At 41.1% G+C, this 21,552-nt stretch overlaps 1 protein-coding gene and 1 long non-coding RNA gene across 4 annotated transcripts in view; one reads left to right on the forward strand and one right to left on the reverse strand.

Annotated features, from left to right (window-relative positions):
- Nucleotides 1–11,227, reverse strand: part of LOC112442544 (uncharacterized) — a 30,066-nt gene extending 18,839 nt beyond the window's left edge. Inside the window, exons 1-2 of the long non-coding RNA XR_009491514.1 lie at nt 11,051–11,227; nt 10,495–10,757 (exon numbers count right to left, since the gene is read on the reverse strand). This is a non-coding gene — a long non-coding RNA (uncharacterized lncRNA). The remainder of the gene's footprint in view (nt 1–10,494; nt 10,758–11,050) is intronic.
- The window catches only part of SESTD1 (SEC14 and spectrin domain containing 1), a 152,950-nt gene continuing 140,829 nt past the window's right edge, over nt 9,432–21,552 (forward strand). Inside the window, exon 1 of one of the 3 annotated variants that reach the window (XM_024978543.2) lies at nt 9,432–9,516. The gene's annotated coding sequence lies outside the window, so the exon portion shown is untranslated. Of the gene's footprint in view, nt 9,517–9,700; nt 9,926–10,181; nt 10,269–21,552 lie in introns of those variants that run through there. The other 2 variants (NM_001191250.2, XM_024978540.2) reach the window with 2 other exon arrangements.

A 21,552-nucleotide genomic window follows, 5' to 3' on the forward strand; every position in this document is an offset into this window, starting at 1 on the left:
ATAATAATGCCATCTAAATGAGACCTGATTCTTTCACTATGCAGATTAAACTTGACAATCAAGTGCTTTTACCTCTTCAGCTTTGAATAAAATATTTTTAGATGTAAATTTTTTAGTCCTTATAATGCACATAATAAGTAAAAATATTCTGATCAAGCAAAATTGTATTTTTCTATCCTAATCATGAATAATCATGAATCCTAAACATTAATAAAACTAAGATCATGGCATCTGGTCCCATCACTTTATGGCAAATAGATGGGGAAACAGTGACAGACTTTCTTTTCTTGGGCTCCAAAATCACTGCAGATGGTGATTGCAGCCATGAAATTAAAAGATACTTGCTCCTTCAAAGAAAAGCTATGACCAACCTAGACAGCATATTAAAAAGCAGAGACATTACTTTGCCAACAAAGGTCCATCTAGTCAAAGCTATGGTTTTTCCAGTAGTCATGTGTGGTTGTGAGAGTTGGACCATAAAGAAAGCTGAGCGCCGAAGAATTGATGGTTTGGAACTGTGGTGGTGGAGAAGACTCTTGAGAGTCCCTTGGACTAAATCAGTCAATCATAAAGGAAATCAGTCCTGAATATTCATTGGAAGGACTGATGCTGAAGCTCCAATACTTTGGCCACCTGGCTAATACTTTGGCCATGTGAAGAACTGATTCATTGAAAAAGACCCTGATGCTGGGAAAGATTGAAGGCAGAAGGAAAAGGGGACAACTGAGGATGAGATAGTTGGATGGCATCACTGACTTGATGGACATGAGTTTGAGCAAGCTCCGGGAGCTGGTGATGGACAGGGAAGCCTGGCATGCTGCAGTCCATGGGGTTGCAAAGAGTCGGACATGACTGAACAACTGAACTGAATCATGAATAAACTGAAGAATTATTACAGGGTAGGGTTTTAAAGGTGCATCAACAAACCAGAAAATAAGGTACTTGAATATGTGTTTTTAATATACAGTGATGAGACTAGAAGTGATTAACATTATAATTTAGTATTTGGGTGGGTAATAAGATATTTCACAAAAACTGCCCTTTTAGTCTGAGGTTTAGAGAAGCACACATCCTGCAGTGACTATTCTTTTTTGTCAGCCTGGTTCCCCATTCTCCCCTTTTACTGGTAATGCCTCATCTTTTTTTGAAGGAGACTTCCTCCCATGATGGGAGCTGCCTGTGATGATACCCAGGCCTCCACCCTCTAGGAGGTTGTTCTACTGCTCAGTGTTTGACCATTCATATGACCCCAAATTTTCACCCCCCTGATATTATTCTACATGAACAATCCATCAGAAGGATGCCCACTCAGTGCAATCGTAGCTCTTCTCCTTGTAACCTAAAACAAACTAGTTTGAAGCTGTACAGACTGAAGACAGGCCAGAAAGAAACTGGATTGGGAGAAGGGACTCTGAGAAAGATGTTGACTTTGATTTGGTTTCTGGTTCTGGCTCAGAAGTCCTCAGAAATGCTGTTCTTCTGTCCGTGCCCTTAAGCTATATCCAGAAAATCCATCATGCCTCCACCCCAATCCAGTTCAGATTGGCTCTCATACTTGCAACCAAAGAGTTCTGACACCTATTGGAGCGTATACTGTACTGACATTTAATGGTACTGATCGGAAGGAAATTTATTGGACAGAACTATAAAAACTTCATAGCCAGTTTACTGTACTCTATTATGGAATGTATTGTATATTGCCAGAAGCATTTAAAACAATTTGCCTTTAACTTGACCTCCTCTGTTAATTGCTATTACAAAGTTTATATTAATTAGGATTGACAGTAAATTGATTGCTAAAATTAGGGACTTTTCCTTAGTCTGAAATTTTATTTCATTTTCTATTACTCAGAATACTTTGAAAGCACTATTGATATTCAAGACATAAACTTGCATCATGCCTCAATTATGTACCACGTCTATTTACACACATACAGATGGTATTGCAGATATTCATACACTTTTAGCTTATAGCAGCTAGTAGTCCAGAGACCTGGACTCTAGACGTTGTGTTAACTAAGTCTAGTATTAGGTATGTTGCTTAATTTGTCCAGGTCACAGGAAAATGAGGACGTTGGGACAGATGGGGCGGGGGTGGGGTGAGGGTGTCTTCCAGCTTTAAAATCCTAAGATCTCACTAGAAGAAGAAACAGTCCTATTAGAAAGAAAAAACCTGCTGATTTCATTAAAAAAAAAAAAAATCACTTTTTACTCTTTCCTTTGGTCTGTTTACTAAAAACATTGTATGAAAGTGTCATTGGGGGAAAAAGTCCTACCCGGTACAAATGAATACAAACTATGCTGGCCTTGGAAAAAGTTCTGTTGTCTAAAGGACTCGAAATACATTGGCCTAGATGATGGACTAATAGGTGGCAAAACAAAACAAAGCAACAAACCAAAACAAACAAACAACAACAAAAAACAACTCCGCTCTTTAAAGTGTTATTTTTATAATTTCAGAAACATTAAAGTACGTTTTTCAAAAGCCATATCTTTTTAACTTTCTCAGTGAAAGACAGAAGTCTTGTGCTTGGAATTAAACTGCCAAAAGCTGATGAAATAAGTACTCATAGGAGAAGGGAGGAGGGTTCAGGATGGGGAACACATGTATACCTGTGGCGGATTCATTTTGATATATGGCAAAACCAATACAATATTGTAAAGTTAAAAAATAAAATTAAATTAAAAGAAAAGAAAAGAAAATTATTAAAGATCTTTCCTAAAAATTCACTAATGTATTAAATGTACTTTATTAAAAATAAATGTTAAATTCCTTTAGATTTAAAAATACAATACCTTGATAATTTTTCTAATATTGATTTTGAAATGCTAAATACTCCCAAAGGCAAGAGTTGCAGAATGAATACGAGCTCATCGCTACAGCTCTGGCACCATCTCACCGCTTTGTGACTGTGGTTTGTTAGGCAATTCTACTTGCAAGATATGGAAACTCAAACATGTGACCTCAGGGAATAGGGTGCTAGGGTTTGGTTCTTGTCTGTTGGGTTTGTGAAGAATACATATGTTAATAAGAAAAACTGAAATCTCAGCCATGATATTAGCTTTCCTTCCTAGGAATAACAGGAAGGTTCAACAATAAAGCCTCTTAGGAGGAGAGGGATGCAGATTGAGTTGAGCTTTTTGGAACACAGAATTTGAAGGAGATTCAGGACCCAGTGTATCAGTAGGAATTTTGTGGATTTTAAGAGCCAGAGTTCTCATCCTGCTGGAACATCCCAATCACCTGAGGACTGTTTTAAAAAATACAGATTTAGAGGCCCCCTCTGCCAAGATCTGGTCCAATATACTGGGAAAGTGCTGGGAATGTTTTGTATTTAAAAAGACCCCAGCTAGAAATAGCTGAGAAAGGAAGAGAAGTAAAGGAGAAAAGGAAAGATATATCCAATTGAATGCATCATTCCAGACAATAGCAAGGAGGGATAAGAAGGCCTTCCTAAGTGCAAAGAAATAGAGGAAAACAATAGAACAGGAAAAACTAGAGATCTCTTTAAGAAAACTGACAATATCAAGAAAACATTTCATGCAAGGATGGGCCTAATAAAGGGCAGGAAAGGAAAGGACCTAATAAAAGCAGAAGATATTAACAGGAGGTAGCAAGAATACACAGAAGAACTGTGCAAGAAAGGTCTTAATGACCTGGATAACCACAATGGTGTGATCACTCACGTAGAGCCAGACATCCTGGAGTGTGAAGTCAAGTGGGCCTTAGGAAGCATTACTAACTCAGTATTGGCCACAGGACTGGAACAAGGTCAGTTTTCATTCCAGTCCCAAGGAAAGGCATCTCCAAAGAATGTTCAAACTACTATACAGTTGCACTCATCTCACATGCTAGCAAGGTAATACTCAAAATCCTTCAAGTTAGGCTTCAGCAGAATGTGAACCAAGAACTTCCAGATGTACAAGCTGGATTTAAAAATGGCAGAGGAACCAGAGATCAAATTGCCAACATAGAAAAAGTAAAGGAATTGCAGAAAAACATCTGCTTCATTGACTACACTAAAGCTTTTGACTGTGTGGATCACAACAAACTGTGGAAAATTCTTAGAGATGGGAATACCAGACCACTTTACCTGTCTCCTGAGAAAACTGTATGCAGGTCAAGAAGAAACAGTTAGAATTGAACATGGAACAATGGACCGATTCAAAATTGGGAAAGGAGTACCTCAAGATTGCATATTGTCACCCTGCTTATTAACTTCTATGCAGAGTACATCATGTGAAATGCCAGGCTAGATGAAGCTGGAATCAAGATTGCTGGGAGAAATATCAACAATCTCAAAATGCAGATGATACCATTGTAATGGGAGAAAGTGAAGAGGAACTAAAGAGCCTCTTGATGAAGGTCAAAGAGGAGAGTGAAAAAGCTGGCTTAAAACTCAACACTCAAAAGACTAGGATCATAGCATCCAGTCCCATCACTTCATGGCAAATAGATGGAGAAAAAGTGGAAACTGTGACAGATTGTATTTTCTTGGGGTCCAGATCACTGTGAATGGTGACTGCAGCCATGAAATTAAGACTCTTGCTCCTTGAAAGGAAAGCTATGGCAAACCTAGCTAGGGTCTCTAGGCAAACCTAGAGACATCACTTTGCCCACAAAGGTCCATATAGTCAAAGCTATGGTTTTTCCAGTAGTCATATACATGAGTTGAACCATAAAGAATGCTGACTGACAAAGAATTAATGCTTTTGATTGTGGTGCTGGAGAAGACTCTTGAGAGTCCCTTGGACAGCAGTCTATCATAAAGGAAATCAACCCTGATATTTATTGTAAGGTCTGATACTGAAGCTCCAATACTTTGACCACTTGATACAAAGAGCAGACTCAATGGAAAAGACCATGAAGCTGAGAAAGACTGAGAGCAGGAGGAGGAGGGGGCAACAGACGATAAGAAGGTTGGAAGACATCACTAACTCAATGGACATGAGTTTGAGCAAACTCTGGGAGTTATTGAAGGACAGGGAAGCCTGGCCTGCTGGAGTCCATGGGGTTGCAAAGAGTCAAACATGACTTAGTGACAGAACAACAAGAAGATTTTGAATGCCCTGCTCTCTGGCTTGCCTAGTTTTGCCCTGCACTTGGTGTCTGCTTCCTGATTAGCATACTACCTGTTGACTCCCCCAGCTTCTTTACTAAGGGCTCAGCGCCTCACTTCCTTCAAGCCTTAGCTCCAGGAGAAGACTCTTGAGAGTCCCTTGGACTGCAAGGAGATCCAACCAGTCCATTCTAAAGGAGATCAGCCCTGGGTGTTCTTTGAAGGAATGATGCTAAAGCTGAAACTCCAGTACTTTGGCCACCTCATGCAAAGAGTTGACTTATTGGAAAAGACTCTGATGCTGGGAGGGATTGGGGGCAGGAGGAGAAGGGGACAACAGAGGATAAGATGGCTGGATGGCATCACTGACTCGATGGACGTGAGTTTGAGTGAACTCTGGGAGTTGGTGATGGACAGGGAGGCCTGGCATGCTGCGATTCATGGGGTGGCAAAGAGTCAGATACGAATGAGCGACTGAGCTGAACTGAACTGAACTGAACCTTCAACTGAGACTTTCTCTATTCCTGTGATAGAAAGTTGCACTCCAGCCTCTGGCACTTTCTACTTCTCTCCCCTGCATAACGTTTATCCAACATTTGCCACCTTCTAATACAGTGTTTGGAAAAGGCAATGGCAACCCACTCCAGTATTCTTGCCTGGAAAATCCCATGGATGGAGGAGCCTGGTAGGCTGCAGTCCATGGGGTCCCTAAGAGTCGGACACGACTGAGTGACTTCACTTTCACTTTTCACTTTCATGCATTGGAGAAGGAAATGGCAACCCACTCTAGTATTCTTGCCTGGAGGATCCCAGAGACAGGGGAGCCTGGTGGGCTGGGGTCTATGGGGTTGCACCGAGTTGGACATGACTGAAGCGACTTAGCTTAGCAGGAATACAGTGTTTGGTGTATTAATTTTTTTTTATTGCTTGTCCCATCCACCAAAACGCATAATCCTTGCAGAATTTTTGTGTATTTTCTCCCTACATACAGTATTCCCAGCACCTAAAATAGGAAACTCTTGATAAGTATTCCTTGTGCGCATGAGTGAACGGATGTGCGAATGGGTGGTTTCTGCGTAGTCATTGGCTTATGTTATCTTCTGTTCACTGGAGATGTGTCAGTGCCCTTCTCACATGTGGCCACCCTCTCTGCCTCTTTTTGGATCCAGCTTCCCCAGTTGATTGTCTGACTGGACTGGTTTTTTGGATTGAGTTTTTTCCCAGGTCATTTTGAATGAGTGTGCATTGACTGTTTACAGGTCAGGTACCCTCCCAGGGGTAATCCACAGTGATTCAGGGATTACAGGGCAGGAAAGAGTACTGCCTGGGGCCATCCCTTCAACAGGGCCTGAGGGTGGAGCAGTTTCTCCAAGAAGCCTATTTTGAGGCAATGAGTGTTCAGCAATTACCTGACTCAGCTGAGCTTCAGTGTAGGTCTACCTTATCTCAGTGAGTTCTTCAGAAGTTCCAGAGAATGATGTTTGGGAAACATACGCACATAAAATACTAGCTTATAATGAAGCAAAATGAATGTGAGAAGTTATATAATTTTAGGGGAGAAGTTATATAATTTATAATTAAGTTGTAGGGGAGAAATTAGAAATTTAGGAACAAGTTGCTTAAAGTGCTTTGGGGATTCTCTCTGCCCCTCCAGTCCTGAATGCCTTTCAAATGTTATTCTTATTTCACATTATTCTCTGTTTGGCAGGGGATCCTGATACATAATTTCCAAAGTGATATTTAAGATGAATACATGCAAAAGTGCACGCTCAGTCTCCAAAAATAAATTGCACAAATTCAGTTTTGAGGAGTATGCTTAAATATGTATGTATGTGTTAAAGTCCTAGAAAAGGTTTGAGTTTTTGTTTTTAGTTGGCAAAAAAGAACATGATATTTATGAATAGTGCGGGTTGGTAGAAAAATATAAATGTGATATCAAGCTGAATTTTGAAACATCATCATAAGAATGTATAAAGTTGTATTTCTCTCTTTTCTCTTTATACCTGGAAGGCTGGACTTGGTTCTAGATGCCACCTTTTAAGAGGCACTAGGGTATGTTTAGAGGTGAGTGTGTGGAGGAGATGCAAAGGGCATGTGCGTCAAGGCTGTGTGAGAAGGCACACCCTGTTTGCTGACTTAGGCGGTATAAAAGGCTATGTATGGAAGGGGAATTGGACTCTTCTGTACTCAGTACATCTAAGTACTACATTTACATTCTCTGGATGTTTTAATTCAATTGTATTCCTATTAATGCTAATGATTTAACATGTTATTATTTTCCTCTTTTAAAGTCAAGCAAACTAATACTTGGAGCTGTTTTGTGCTTGTCCAAGGTCATACAGATGGAAGTTACAGAACTAGGACTTGACCACACTACTTCAGAGTTTAAATCCAGTGGTGTTTTCTACTAATTCCGTTGTTACCTACCAAGTTTACAGGGAGACACATTTCAAAGTAGGGACTGGCAGGGCTGTTCAAGGATGAACACTATTGTGAGGTAGGAGTGGTTCCCTGTCACTCAGAGTTCAAGCATGTGCTGCATAGCTGCTTTGCAAGGATCTGGCTGTCCCTTCACTTTATAGATATATAAAGAAGGATATGTTTACCTTAACAAAATACTAGAAACGAATAGAGCCAAAGGAACTCCAGAGGGGAGGCCTAGTGGATTTAAGTGATTGAACTATGTTCAATCTGTTGTCATTGGAAAATATAGCACCCAAACACCAGCATTTATAGTCCAATGTGTTTCCTGTTGCGATAGTTGTCCTTTATCTAAAAACTGGGTCCTCACTGTTGTGGAACTAGTGGGTATGGAAAGAGGAAGGGCAGGGATGTTTGGTGACTTACTAGAATAGATTGTTTGGCATGATCCTGCTTTATTAAAACAAGCAAAGAATGCTAGTGGTAGTGGGAGAGGGTTTGAAATGATAAACAGAGAATGCCATATGGTAAAGGAAAGAATACTGTGGAAGGTTAAGTAAGGAAGGCAGGGACTGTGGATTGCACTGTATTTCCCTCTTGTTGAGTAGATGCTCAACATGTATTTATCAGAATGAATAGTGACATCAGTACTTGAACAAATATTTAAAGAGAACCTTCCTAGTGCTGAGTATTGCGCCATGTCCAGGAGCCAAAAATGAACTAGACAAAAATCTCTACCCTTTTAAGGAATTCCCAGTCTAGTAAGAAAAGACCACCAATCAAAGCAATAGGAAAAATAGAAAGCGCTAAGGATTATTGTAGAGAATAGATCAAAATTTCCATGAAAGCAGAAAGGAAAGAGTAATTCAGTATAAGTGTGTCAGGTGAGGATGTGGTTGTGGAAAAAGGACAGGATGTCAGGGAAGACTCTAAGAGGAAAAGACGCACTATCTTTATTATCCTGAAGCACAGTAGACATTCACTGGTTAAATGAGGGATGAATTTCAGATGGAGGAAAGCATACAAAGGCACAAAAATGGAGCCTGAATGTGAGATGTGGTGGGAATTAAAGCTGGAGTTGAAAAGGTCTGGGGATCAGATCATAAATGACCTTGGATATCACAGTAATTGCTTGAACCTGATTATCCACGTGACAAGCCTCTGAAAGACTTTAAAGCGGGAAGTTCTGTGTTTTTGAAGCATTCCTAGTGGTCCTTAGGACTAGAAGCAGAAACAGTTGACAAGCCTTGACCTAAAGGGTGGCAAAGAGGCTAAAGTCATAGAGACAGATTATCAGTCACAGAAGTAAGAGGAAATATTAATCCTTGGGACTTTCAAGCAGAGAACATTAGTAGAGAGATTTAGTTGCCTAGTTGTTGGAATGGTACTTTTTTTCACCCCAGTGGAATTAGGTGATACTGAAGTGAGTGGCACAGTGAGTAATAAGTAAGGCCTGAGATTGGGACCACATGGCTGCCCTGAGCTTGTATTAGCTGATGACTCTTTTGAACTGAATTCAGGAAATGACATAAAAACAATTTGCGCAAGAAAACTGGAAGAACAAGGACTCTGAAGTCATTACATTTGGAGAAAAATAACTAGGGATGGTGAAGATGGGCAAGCAGCCATTGTCAGAGGGCCATTTGTGGATAAATTCTGGACTGCCCAAAGGAAAGCTCCCCAAAGAAAACCAAATACCCTGAATCCAGCCCTTTCTCACTACAACCCATTCCCTCCAACTGCCTTACCCTTCAGCTACATCACACACCTCTGTGTGGGAGAGTCGTCTCCTGGCAGTGAGTACTTGGAACTAAAGGAATCCCAACAAACCTAGGATGACAGTGTCAGAATTTTGAAAATCTTGGATACCATATTCATATTTCCGTATGAGGGCAGAGACAACAAATGACTTGCGAGGCGTCAAGTGGTCGTGGGGGTGTCCTTCCTTAAGCCCAGGCTTCCCGACTCTAGGCCCAGTCCTCCTTCCACCACCCCGCGGTGCCTGTGGGCTTGGGAGGCTGGAGCTCCGCGCCTGGTAAGGATCACCGGGTGGGCCTGGTGGCGGGGGAGGCCCACTCCTCGCCCAGCCCCCAACCCCCCCAGCCCCAGCCCCAGCCCCAGCGGGACTGCCAGCCCCGCCCCCTTCCCGTGCCGGGCGGGGTCGCCGCGCCACCGCTCCCCGGGCGCGCGCTGCGCAGCGCGGACTCGGGTCGGGCCGAGGGTTCCGGGAGGTCTCGCCAGGCCGCCCGCGCCGCAGCCCCTGGCCTGACGCGCAGAGGGGCCGGGACGCATTTGCCACGGGTGACCGGAGCCACCGCCGCCCGGGCCCGCTCCGCCCCCAGCCCGCCTTCCTCCCGCCTCGCCCTCCGCCTCCGCCCGCGCCTCACTCGCGTCCCCGCGTCCTTCCCACCGCCCCGGAGCCGCCGGCCCCCAGCGCCAGCCAGGTGAGTGTGGCCGCCGCGCGGCCCGGGCTGCCTGGGCGGGAGGAACGCGCAGGCCCCGGGGCCAGGCGGGGATCGTGGGCGGGTGGAGGCGGCGGTGGGCCCAGCTTTCTAACCCCCGCGCGGCCGCGCGACTGCGGGAGGGGGGCCCCCGCCCCGTCGCCCCCGCCGCAGCCCCCGCCGCCACCGCAGACAAAGCGCCCGAGGTGGGAGTCCCGCGGGCAGCCCTTGCCTCCGCGCCGCCTGCCGGGTGCGGCCGCGGCCCGCCGAGCCTGGGCGGCCCGCGTCTCGCCTCCCGGGCGCCCTTGTTCATTTCTGGGTGAAAGGGACCCGAAACGTGCAACAGGTACGGGCGTTAATCATTATTTTCCGGCGGGTCCGGTCCGCCCGGCGTGCGGGGACCAGATGTGGCGGCCGGCTCCGGGGCGAGTCCCCGCGTCCAGCGCCCGCGGCTGGCTCCTTTGTGTGGCCGGTGACCGGCCCTGGCCGGCGGGTGGGGGACGCCGGCCAGAGACCCCCGGGCTGCAGGAGCCTTCTGGACGGCTCTCTTGGGGCGTGGGGGCTTGGCTTACCCCGGGTATGCTGGCCGGTAACATCCCTCCAGCCTTTGCAGGAGTCACAAAAGGAAGGGAGAGCGGGTTGGCAGGGATATCTGGATGGTATTTATTTTTATATGTGAGGTAGACTTGTATTGGAAAGGAACCGCAGTCTGGCAGGCTCTTGAGGGTTTCTGTGGCATTTCACCCCGCGATGCACCATTTGGACATGGCAGCTGCTGCGACTCCCCCGTGGTTCTCCTCTTGGTGCTTTGACATCTTTCTTAAACAGACATCACCTGAGAAGTTGGAAATGCTGTTGAGTAACTCGATACAGCTGTTTGACAGGTCTTCCGTCTCTTCACGTTTTGTCTGTACCAAGTAAACCCACCGTGTATGCTAGCATAGGTTGGCAAACCCTCAAATTGAGATCCCCGCTCAAAAATACCCCCATATTGGGAAATATTAACCTGTATGGTTTACTTTGGCTTGATGAACCTTATTTTCTTAGTTGTGAGAAACTTTTTTTTTTTTTTTTTTACCCCCAAAGAAAGAATACAAAGTAAAGAACAATTTATCTTTGTTTACATACCTTGGGTCCTGCTGTTACCTAGCTGGTTTCATTGGTATGCTATTTTAGTATAACAATACTAAATGGAAGGAAAATATCTTCCTTTTGCTTTGAGCAATAAAATACTTCTTTGTTCTAGAACCAGGAAGCTTTTATACATAATACTTTGTGTGGCCAAAAGTTAGTGACTGTCTTTACCCCGTGACCAAATTCGTGAAAAAATACCCAAAGGACTTAGAAAGCATTACCCAGCTCTATAGATTGTTTTTATATTCCAAATTCCAGGAAATCATTTTGTTGTATATTTAGTCAAACAAGCTAGACTAAATTTAACCTTAAAAATTGGGCCTACTCTGTAAATTCCCCAGCATTAGGGAATGAATTGACTGCATTTAAAGAATTTACCAAGCATTTTGATCTCTGTGTTGGAAGGAGCTGGTGATGGACCTAGAAATATGACAGCAGAATGCAGAACATGGAAACAGGTAGATGAAGCTTGCGAAGTTCCATCTACTTAGGTTTTAGTTGATTGATGGGTATATCTGAAAACTAAATGTCCACTAATTTAAAAACAAAATACTACATTTTGACCTATTTTTTAAAATGTACTCTATAAAGATTCCTTCACACTTGTCTCTACTCCCTAAAAACAAATGATACTAATAAGGATATTCTTTTGAAGAAATAAGCTAATGCCAAATTAATCTGATCTGTAGAAAGTTTTTCTGACATAATTAGTAGTTTCACTTTACTAAAAATACCATTTATCTGTGTAACATCTAAGTTCAAAGAGCTTTCATAGCTGTTACAAGCAACAGGAATAATCTGAAAAAAGTAATGTCTTTACTATCAAAAAGTAGGAGAAACTTAAATTTCTACAATAGTTTTATTAAAATATAACTCGTATACTGTAGAATTCACCCTTTTAACATGTACAATTCAGTGGTTTTAGTTTATTCATAAGGGAGTGCAAACATCATCACTAATCAACGAGCATTTTCAACATCCTAACAGGAAAACCCTCATACCATTAACTGCCACTCCCATTCCCCCTCATTGACACTTGGCAGGCACCGGTCTACTTTCTGTCTCGGTGGATTTGCTGATTTAGGACATTTCCTATAAATGGAATCACATAATACGTGGCCTTTTGTGTCTTTCACTAAGTGTAGTGTTTCCGGAGTTCATGCATATTACACATGTATTAAGATACCTCCTTTTTATGGCTCAGTAATATTCCACTGTATGGATATGCCACATTTTGTTTATCTGTTCATCAGTTGATGGAAATTTAGGTTGTTTCCACTTTTTGGCTATTATGAGTAATGCTGCTGTGACTGTTCATTTATAGGTTTTTGTGTGGACTTATGTTTTCAGTGATCTTGAGTATATAGTTAGATGTGGAGTTGCTTGGTTCTAAGGTAACTCTAACTATTTGAGGAACTGCCAAATTATTTTCTGTAGTGACTTCATTGTACATTCTCATCATTAAAGTATGAGTGTTACACTTTCTCCAGCCTTGTTGTCTTTTTGATGATAGCTATTCCAGTGTGTGGAGGTGGTATCTTACGGTTTTTGTTTGCATTTCTGTAATGGCTAATAATGTTGAGCATCTTTAAATTCTTATTGGCCATTTATATATCTTTGGAAAAAATGTTTGATTTATAATTTTTCAGTTTATGTTTTCACATGTATTTTTCTCGTTTAGTCTTTGAAATAACCCAGTTAAATCGGTTTACTCCTATTTTGCTGCTGGGACACTGAGGTTTAAAGAGGTTAAATAATTTGTTCATTTTTTAATCTTATGGAGTTAGTAAGAGTCAAGGTCTGAATGTATACTCAGATCTTCTGACTCTGCTTCCTGCATTCTTTCCACTTTATGAGGCATACAGAAGTTAAATTGTGTTTGCAGCTTTGCTTGGTTAATCATCGACAAGAGTAGGGGTAAAATAAATAAATCAATGAAACCAAACAACAAAAAGCAGGTGTTGCGTCCACACTGCCTCATGTTCTCCAGATTTTGTTATGCTTTTTCAAATAAATTCTTTGATTTCTCCTATCCTTATAAGGTAGATATCATTTCCATATTTTCTTTGGGGAAACAAACCTAAAAACAGCTTCTTAGTGGCACTGCTAAACCTAGAACTTGTTCACTGAGACATTGCACTTTCTGTTCCCCTGGAGCTTCCATGTTCTCTATTTTCCCACTAATTTATACCCTTTAACCATAGAGTAATTGAATAATTTCACAGTTTTCATAAACATCAAGTTATTTCTAGGTTACACTGAAATTAATTTTTATTTTTGAACAGGGCAGTTTGCCAGATTCACTTTGAAGTGTAGGATTACTAAGGTGTGTACTTCAGTTTTTATGTGTTACGTACTCTGAAATCCTTGTCTCCCTAGAGGGTAGGTAGAGGCCGTATGTTACTTATTTGTCTTTGCATATCCATTGTCTACCATTGTGCCCAGACATGTAAGAAGGACTCTAACCTTTGTTGGATGAATGAATACAAATGTATTTTTTCCACTTGCCCCCCCAAATCAAATCCAATAAAAGTCATTCTTAGAATAAAGGCAGTACAAATTCTAAAGAATTTCTTATCCCTCACGTATGACCTGAAAAATAATAAATGATAATTAAAACTTGACTTAAAACAGCACTATCTGATGGAAGAAAGTAAATGTTCAATGCTGGGCTTAAAAAAATTGGCTGCAGGTATCTGGAGGCTAGCACAAATGCTCAGTGCCCACACATAGGGTTATACCTTGCGTTTGTGTTAGATAAATGAATGCACAGTGAGTGAATAAAATAATTAGTTTTGACTGTGATAGCTAGAGGAGGTACGTCAAATGGCTATCAGGTCCTGCTTTTCATTTGTATATTTTAATTGTCAAATATGATACATGTTAATTATAAAAAATTCAAATAATATACAGGGGTATAGAGTAAAGGCCTTTCCTGGTGGCTCAGATGGTAAAGAATCCACCTGCAGTGTGGGAGACCTGGGTTCAATTCCTGGATGGGGAGAATCCCCTGGAGGTAGGCATGATAACCCACTCCAGTAATCTTGCCTGGAGAATCCTCACGGACAGAGGAGCCTGGCGGGCTATACTCAGTCCATGCGGTCACAAAGAGTCGGACATGACTGAGCAACTAAGCACATGTAGAGTAAAAGGCAAAAATGTCACTTCACTATTTGTCCACATCCCTTCCTTCACCCCAAAGACTACTCCTGTCACAGGTCACCTTGTTAGCAGTTTGGGGTTTATATTTCCAAATGTACACGTTTGCATTTATGTGTATCAGTTCAGTTCGGTCACTCAGTCGTGTCCTACTCTTTGCAACCCCATGAATCGTAGCATGCCAGGCCTCCCTGTCCATCACCAACTCCCGGAGTTCACCCAAACTCTTGTCCACTGAGTCGGTGATGCCATCCAGCCATCTCATCCTCTGTCTTCCCCTTCTCCTCCTGCCCCCAATCCCTCCCAGCATCAGAGTCTTTTCCAATGAGTCAACTCTTCTCATGAGGTGGCCAGAGTATTGGAGTTTCAGCTTTAGCATCAGTCCTTCCAAAGAACACCCAGGACTGATCTCCTTTAGGATGGACTGGTTGGATCTCCTTGCAGTCCAAGGGACTCTCAAGAGTCTTCTCCAACACCACAGTTCAAAAGCATCAATTCTTCGGTGCTCAGCTTTCTTCACAGTCCAGCTTTCACATCCATACATGACTACTGGAAAAAGCATAGCCTTGACTAGATGGACCTTTGTTGGCAAAGTAATGTCTCTGCTTTTGAATATGCTATCTAGGTTGGTCATAACTTTGCTTCCAGGAAGCAAGTGTCTTTAAATTTCATGGCTGCAATCACCATCTGCAGTGATTTTGGAGCCCAGAAGAATAAAGTCTGACACTGTTTCCACTGTTTTCCCATCTATTTCCCATGAAGTGATGGGACCGGATGCCATGATCTTTGTTTTCTGAATGTTGAGCTTTAAGCCAACTTTTTCACTCTCCTCTTTCACCTTCATCAAGATGCTTTTTTGTTCCTCTTCACTTTCTGCCATAAGGATGGTGTCATCTGCATATCTGAGGTTATTGATATTTCGTTTCTCATGATGTACTCTGCATATAAGTTAAATAAGTAGGGTGACAATATTCAGCCTTGACGTACTCCTTTTCCTATTTGGAATCAGTCTGTTGTTCCATGTTCAGTTCTAACTGTTGCTTCCTGTCCTGCATACAGGTTCTCAAGAGGCAGGTCAGGTGGTCTGGTATTCCCATGTCTTTCAGAATTTTCCACAGTTTATTGTGATCCACACAGTCAAAGGCTTTGGCATAATCAATAAAGCAGAAATAGATGTTTTTCTGGAACTCTCTTGCTTTTTCCATGATCCAGAGGATGTTGGCAATTTGGTCTCTGGTTCCTCTGCCTTTTCTAAAACCAGCTTGAACATCTGGAAGTTCACGTATTGCTGAAGCCTGGCTTGGAGAATTTTGAGCATTACTTTACTAGCGTGAGAGATGAGTATTTGTATGTACAAATACATATTTACGTACCCAGCCGTACTTAGTACATGCACGTATATTCAGTGGTTTTTCTTATACAAAAGAGATCATACTACACATAGTTTTTCATTCAACCTGTTAAAGACCTTTGCATATGCAATCACAAAAGGTAAACATAATATTTATGTTTCACTTTTAGTTTGCTTTTCTTGATTCATTTGGTATCAAGATTAAGCTAGTCTCTGAGCATAAATTGGGAAACTTTTTTTTCCTCTCTGCTCTGGAATATTTGCCCTATAATCATTTATTGACAATCACCTAACAGTCTTGCAGGGAGGGAAGAGAGCTCTAGGGCAACCTTTCTGTGATATTTTTCTGTTTTTATTGTTTTATCAGGTTTTGGCCCTTATTTTCTGTTCCATTTTTGGTTAAAGAAGTCCTTCCCCCCAACCCACCCCTTCCCCACCTCTGATGAGTAAATTGACAAAAGCACACGCAAATGATGACGTGAATCATTGCGTGCAGGAGTGTGTGCTTTTCTCTTAGAAAGATCCAAGGCAGAGTCCTGCTGTTAGTAATTGTATAGCCTAAGCAACTTACCTTTTTAAAACTTGTTTATCTGTAAAATGGTGATAATCCCTATATCACAGAAATCTTAGAAGTATTAAATGAGATGTGAGCTAATATGTGAAAAATTTCAGTGGTTGAATCCAATAAGAATGAAAAAATTTATAATGCTAACCTATAGCATGCTACACAAATGTAAATTTGTCACTGTGGTTATTATAAATTGTTTTAGCCTAATACAGATAAATTTAAGGAGAATAGATGGTGGTGTTAGAGACAGTTTACACTAATACATTGGAAAGATCTATAAAAATTTCCAGGCCATTTAGAATTTAATTTTGGTAGACAGTTATTTCTAAATACTTGTATGCTTTTGAGGCAGGATAGTAGGAGAAAGTAGTAGACTAAATAGACCTGGATTAATTTTGTATTATCACATGTGACTTTGATAAATTAATTTCTCTCAGTGAAATTGGATGAATGTACCTACTTTGCAGGGTGGTCATGAGGAACGAGGTTAAGATAGTGCTTGGCATCTAATAGATGTACAACTGGTTAGTTTTTTCTTTGCATGTAATGAGTGCCCAACAGTGATGAACATGAAGTGTTGGGTTCTGCTATTTTAAGACTGCTTGATGTAGTGACAAGAACCTTAGTCCCTAAATTAGAGCCTTGGTCCCTAAATTTAGCCTGTATATCACACTGACTAGGCATTGACCTTGGACAAGGCACCTGCTAAGCTTCTGTTTCCTTACCTGGACACTTACTGAGGACCTGTTTTACATACAGTTTACTAAAGTGAAAGTCGCTCAGTCATGTCCAACTCTTTGCAACCCCATGGAGTCCATGGAATTCTGCAGGCCAGAATACTGGAGTGGGTAGCCTTTCCCTTCTCCAGGGGATCTTCCCAACCCAGGGATCAAACCCAGGTCTCCTGCATTGCAGGCGGATTCTTGACCCTCTGAGCCACAAGGGCTTACAGTTTACTAAATAGATTACAAATAATATTTAATCCTCCCAATAATCCTATAGAGATTACTGTCATTTCTCAAGTTTTATAGGTGAAGAAACAAAGGCACAGGGATTAGACTTCCTGAAGTCCACTTGGTGGACTCCCCAACCCCTACCCCCAGTCCTGTCCACGTTCCTTCACTCATTACAGCTATTTCCTTCTGGGGTGGTAGGGTGTTCCCCTGCATACAGGGAATACCAAATGAGGAACTTTCTGCAAACTGAAATACTAGATGTATTAAAAAGCTAGGCCAGTGTAGGATCAAACTACTTATTTATTAATGATTTCCATTAATAAAATACAGAATTGTTAATGTGTCCTAATGCCTCTGCTTAAGAATAGTAATTTAAGTTTTATAATACTTGCGTTGCTCATAATCGCTTTACCTAAATAATTTATTAGGCTTCATTCATTTCCAATTTGACCAGGTAAAGAAGAGGGGGTAGGAGTAGTTGCAAAGGAAAAGATAACCGCTGTTTGATAGCGGCATGTGTGTCTGTATTTATGCATGGATGCATGTATGGAAGAGTTGGGAAGTACAGTTCCCTGGCAGTTTGGCATTTACAGAAGCTCCAGGTTCTTGGAAAGAAGTAGAGAGAATTTGCATTATAATTCATTGTCTGCTAGAGGACTTGCAGAGTCATTTAAAATATGAACCTGCCTTTCTCAGCTGGTTTGTAAAGAGCTATTGATTATATTCTTGAAAGATAGTAATGTCTTTCTTTTTATAGGAGTTGCCATTTTATTTGATAGATTCAGTGATATTGATTTGGCATTTCTGCAAGCCTTGTGCCAGGGATATGCAAAAAGAAAAATGATGTTGGAACATCACAAATAAATTGTGATTCAGTAATAGTATAGAAGGTTTTAGAGATTATCTCTTAAGGCTTCAGATATCATTTTTATTCTATTTGGTAGGAGTGGGAATTCCTATGTTTAGATTAGAGAATTTTTCAGAGTGGGCTTGAATTGCGCTTGGTAAATCTCACTGTTACTGAATGCTTGCTATTTTGCAGAATACGAAGCATTGTGGGCTGTGTAAGAGTTACCGAACATGGTTCTTGTCTTCAAAGAGTTTATATTTAGTCAGGGAGGCAGTGAAGGAGGAAACCAAGCAAAAGGACACAGAGTTCTTAAAGCTTGTATCTGCTCCTTGTAAAATCAGTTACGCTGCAGTGAGCTTTGGTGAGATGTCATAGATTCTAATGGATACTGTAAGAAACACCCCAGCCCTTGAAAACTGATAGTTGTATATCGTGTTCTTTCTCTGTATAGTTTTCTCTTTGCTTTGCAAAAATTACTGTTTGATCTTAGTACCAAGAATAGTTCCCCTTCTGAGTGCTTTTCTGTTTATCTCCTGAACTGTGGACTGGATTGTCCCTTAGGTGATGGCTGTTAGAAAGCCAGACCAGATTTGTAGCCTACCCCAGAGCAGCCTTATAGATTTTATGCTGTATATTTTTTCAACTTTTTTCCTGGCATCATTTTTGGTGTTTTCCTTATTCTTTTCTATTATTTTATATCTATGAATTTTTTATAGTTCATGTATTCCTGTAAGTTTCATTAATCCTTTCAGAACAAAGTAGGAGTAAATGTAATAAATATATGTGAAATTCATGGAGGAACTTATCAAGGCAAACAAATCAATATGACAAATAGGTTTTATTTCACGGGCCTGCTGAGATTGATAACGATGGCTGCCTGGAGCCCTGCATTGAGAAGTATCAGTAGCTGGGGTCTGTTTCTGTTTTGTGAATAAGTGCATTTGTGTCATTTCTTTCTGGATTCCTCACATCAGTGATATTTCTCTTTGTCTGACTTCACTCAGTATAACAATCTCTGGGTCCATCAGTGTTGCTGCAGATGGCATTATTTCATTGTTTTTAATGGCTGAGTAATAGCCCATTGTGTATGTGTACCACATATTCTTTATCCAGTCATCTGTTGATGGTCATTTAGGTTGATTCCATGTCCTGATTACTGTAAAGTGAAAAGTGAAGTTGCTCAGTTGTGTCCGACTCTTTTCGACCCCATGGACTATAGCCTACCAGGTTCCTCCATCCATGGGATTTTCCAGGCAAGAGTACTGGAGTGGGGTGCCATTTCCTTCTCCAGGATTACTGTAAACAGTGCTGCATGAACATTGGGGTGCATGTATCCTTTCAGATGATGTTTTTCTTTGGATATATACCTAGGGATTGCAGAACTATATGGTAGCTCTATTTTTAGTTTTTTTTCTCTTTTAAGGACCCTCCGTACTGTTCTCCATAGTGGGTGTACCAATTCACATTCCCACCAACAGTGTAGGAGGGTTGCCTTATCTCTACACGATTTCCAGCATTTATTGTTTGCAGATTTTTGATGATAGTCATCCTGAAGGTGTGAGATGATAACTCCTAGTAGTTCTGATTTGCATTTCTTTAATAATTAGACTTGGGGATTCCTAGATGGTGCAGTGCTAAAGAATCCGTCTGTCAGTGCAGGAGACGCCAGAGGTGCAGGCTTATTTCCTGAGTCCGGAAGATCCCCTGGAGTAGGATATGGTACCCCGACTCCAGTATTCTTGCCTGGGAAATTCCACAGGCAGAGGAGCCTGGCAGGCTAGAGTTGGACACCACTGAGCAACTAAGCACATAATAATCAGAGAACCAACTTAATGGTCGTGAGGTGGGGGAGGGGAAGATAGGGAGTTTGGGATTGACGTGTTCAGATTGCTATGTTTGAAAATGGATAACCAACTATACGTACTGTATAGCATAGGAAACTGCTGAAATATTATGTAACAACATAAATGGGAAAATAATTTGAAAAAAAATAGATACAAGTATAACTGAATCACTTTGCGGTACACCTGAAACTAACATAACGTTGTTAATCAACTATACTCCAGTATAAAATAAGTGAATAAGCCCCGAACAAACAAAGCATTTACAAATGCAGCAAAAGATTTAAATACTTAGAATATAAAGTACATTCATGATCTTACAATCAAAATTTTAAAAAAGGGTGGGAAAGGCTGCTGTGATCGCAGAGCAGTGTTGTCAGCGGTGTAGGAGTAGTGATGGTCTGAGTGCCTGTGTTCGCATCTCTGTTACAAAGTATGCGGGGTGCTGAGTAGCTCCATAGGTGGGTGGCTTTGAAGTTTATAGCTCGGTTTTGCTAGGAGGGATGTGAAATTGGGGAAGAAGCTGACTTGTTGGGGTTGGTTTTTAGAATAAAATGTTTGCATAAAGGAGAAACGAGGCTGGTGGGAAAAGTGAGGACGGGGATGTGGGAAGCTTTAACTGGTAGATGGATGAGATTAGATTTTTTAAAATCTTCTAAAATTCTAATTATTCCCCTATGTTATTTTCAGGGCTTTGCCTGAGTTCATTTGTAATTTTAAAAGTTAATTGAAAAAAAAGTTAATTGAGTAGGTAATTCACTCGTTTCAAAATTTAAAAAGTGTAAGAGAACACAGTAAAAAGTCTTTTATTTCTGTTCCTCAGCTACTGAGCTCTCTCTACAAAGTCAACCATTGTTATTAGATTCTTATGTATCCTTCCAGAAATAGTTTTCGTATGTATATGCGCTTTCCCAACTGTTTTACACAAATGGTATTTCTATACCTATGCGTATACTGCTCCTTCCATACTAGACACTCTATTCTTTACCTTAATCTTTCACTTTTTAGAGGTTTTTTTTTTTTTTTCATAGCAGTGTACAAAGAGCTTTATTCCTTCTTTTAAAAACATTTTTAAATTTACTGTTTTGGCCCCACTACTCAGCATGGTGTGAGGGATCTTAGTTGCCTGCCCAGGGGTGGAATTTGTGCCCCCTGCTGTGGAAGTGCAGAGTCTTAACCACTACACTGCTGGGGAAGTCCTTTGTTCCTTTTCTGTTTTAAATAAACTTTTTACTTTGGAATAATTTTAGACTTACAGAAAAATTGCGAAGAAGTTTCCATATACACCTCACCCAGTTTCATTTCCCTTTAATGCTGTCATCTTACTGTGTACATAGTCAAAACTAAGAAACTGACGGTCTGTTACTGTTAACAGAGTTTATTAGATATCACCAGTTTTTCCATTCTTTTTCTGTTCCATGATCCCATCCAGAATACTATAATTCCATTTAGTTGTCATCTCTCCTTAGTCTCCTCTGACAGCTTTTCAAAGCTTTTTATGACCTTGACAGTTTTTGGGAGTACTGGTCTATAGACTGTCTCTCAACATGGGTTTGTCTGATGTTTTCCTCATTAGCATGGGGCTATGGACTTTTGGAAATACTGCGGAGTTGAGTTGTCTTACTCATATCTCCGTGAGGGAGTACTACATGATATTTACAAGACACCACTGGTGGTGTTTTACTTGGATCCTTTGGTCATCATAGTGTTTGCCAGATTTCTGCACTGTAAAATTGCTGTTTTTCCCTTTCAATTATAGGTGAATTACTAA

The sequence above is a fragment of the Bos taurus genome, chromosome 2 (genome assembly GCF_002263795.3).
Source record: "Bos taurus isolate L1 Dominette 01449 registration number 42190680 breed Hereford chromosome 2, ARS-UCD2.0, whole genome shotgun sequence".
Lineage (NCBI taxonomy): Eukaryota > Metazoa > Chordata > Mammalia > Artiodactyla > Bovidae > Bos > Bos taurus.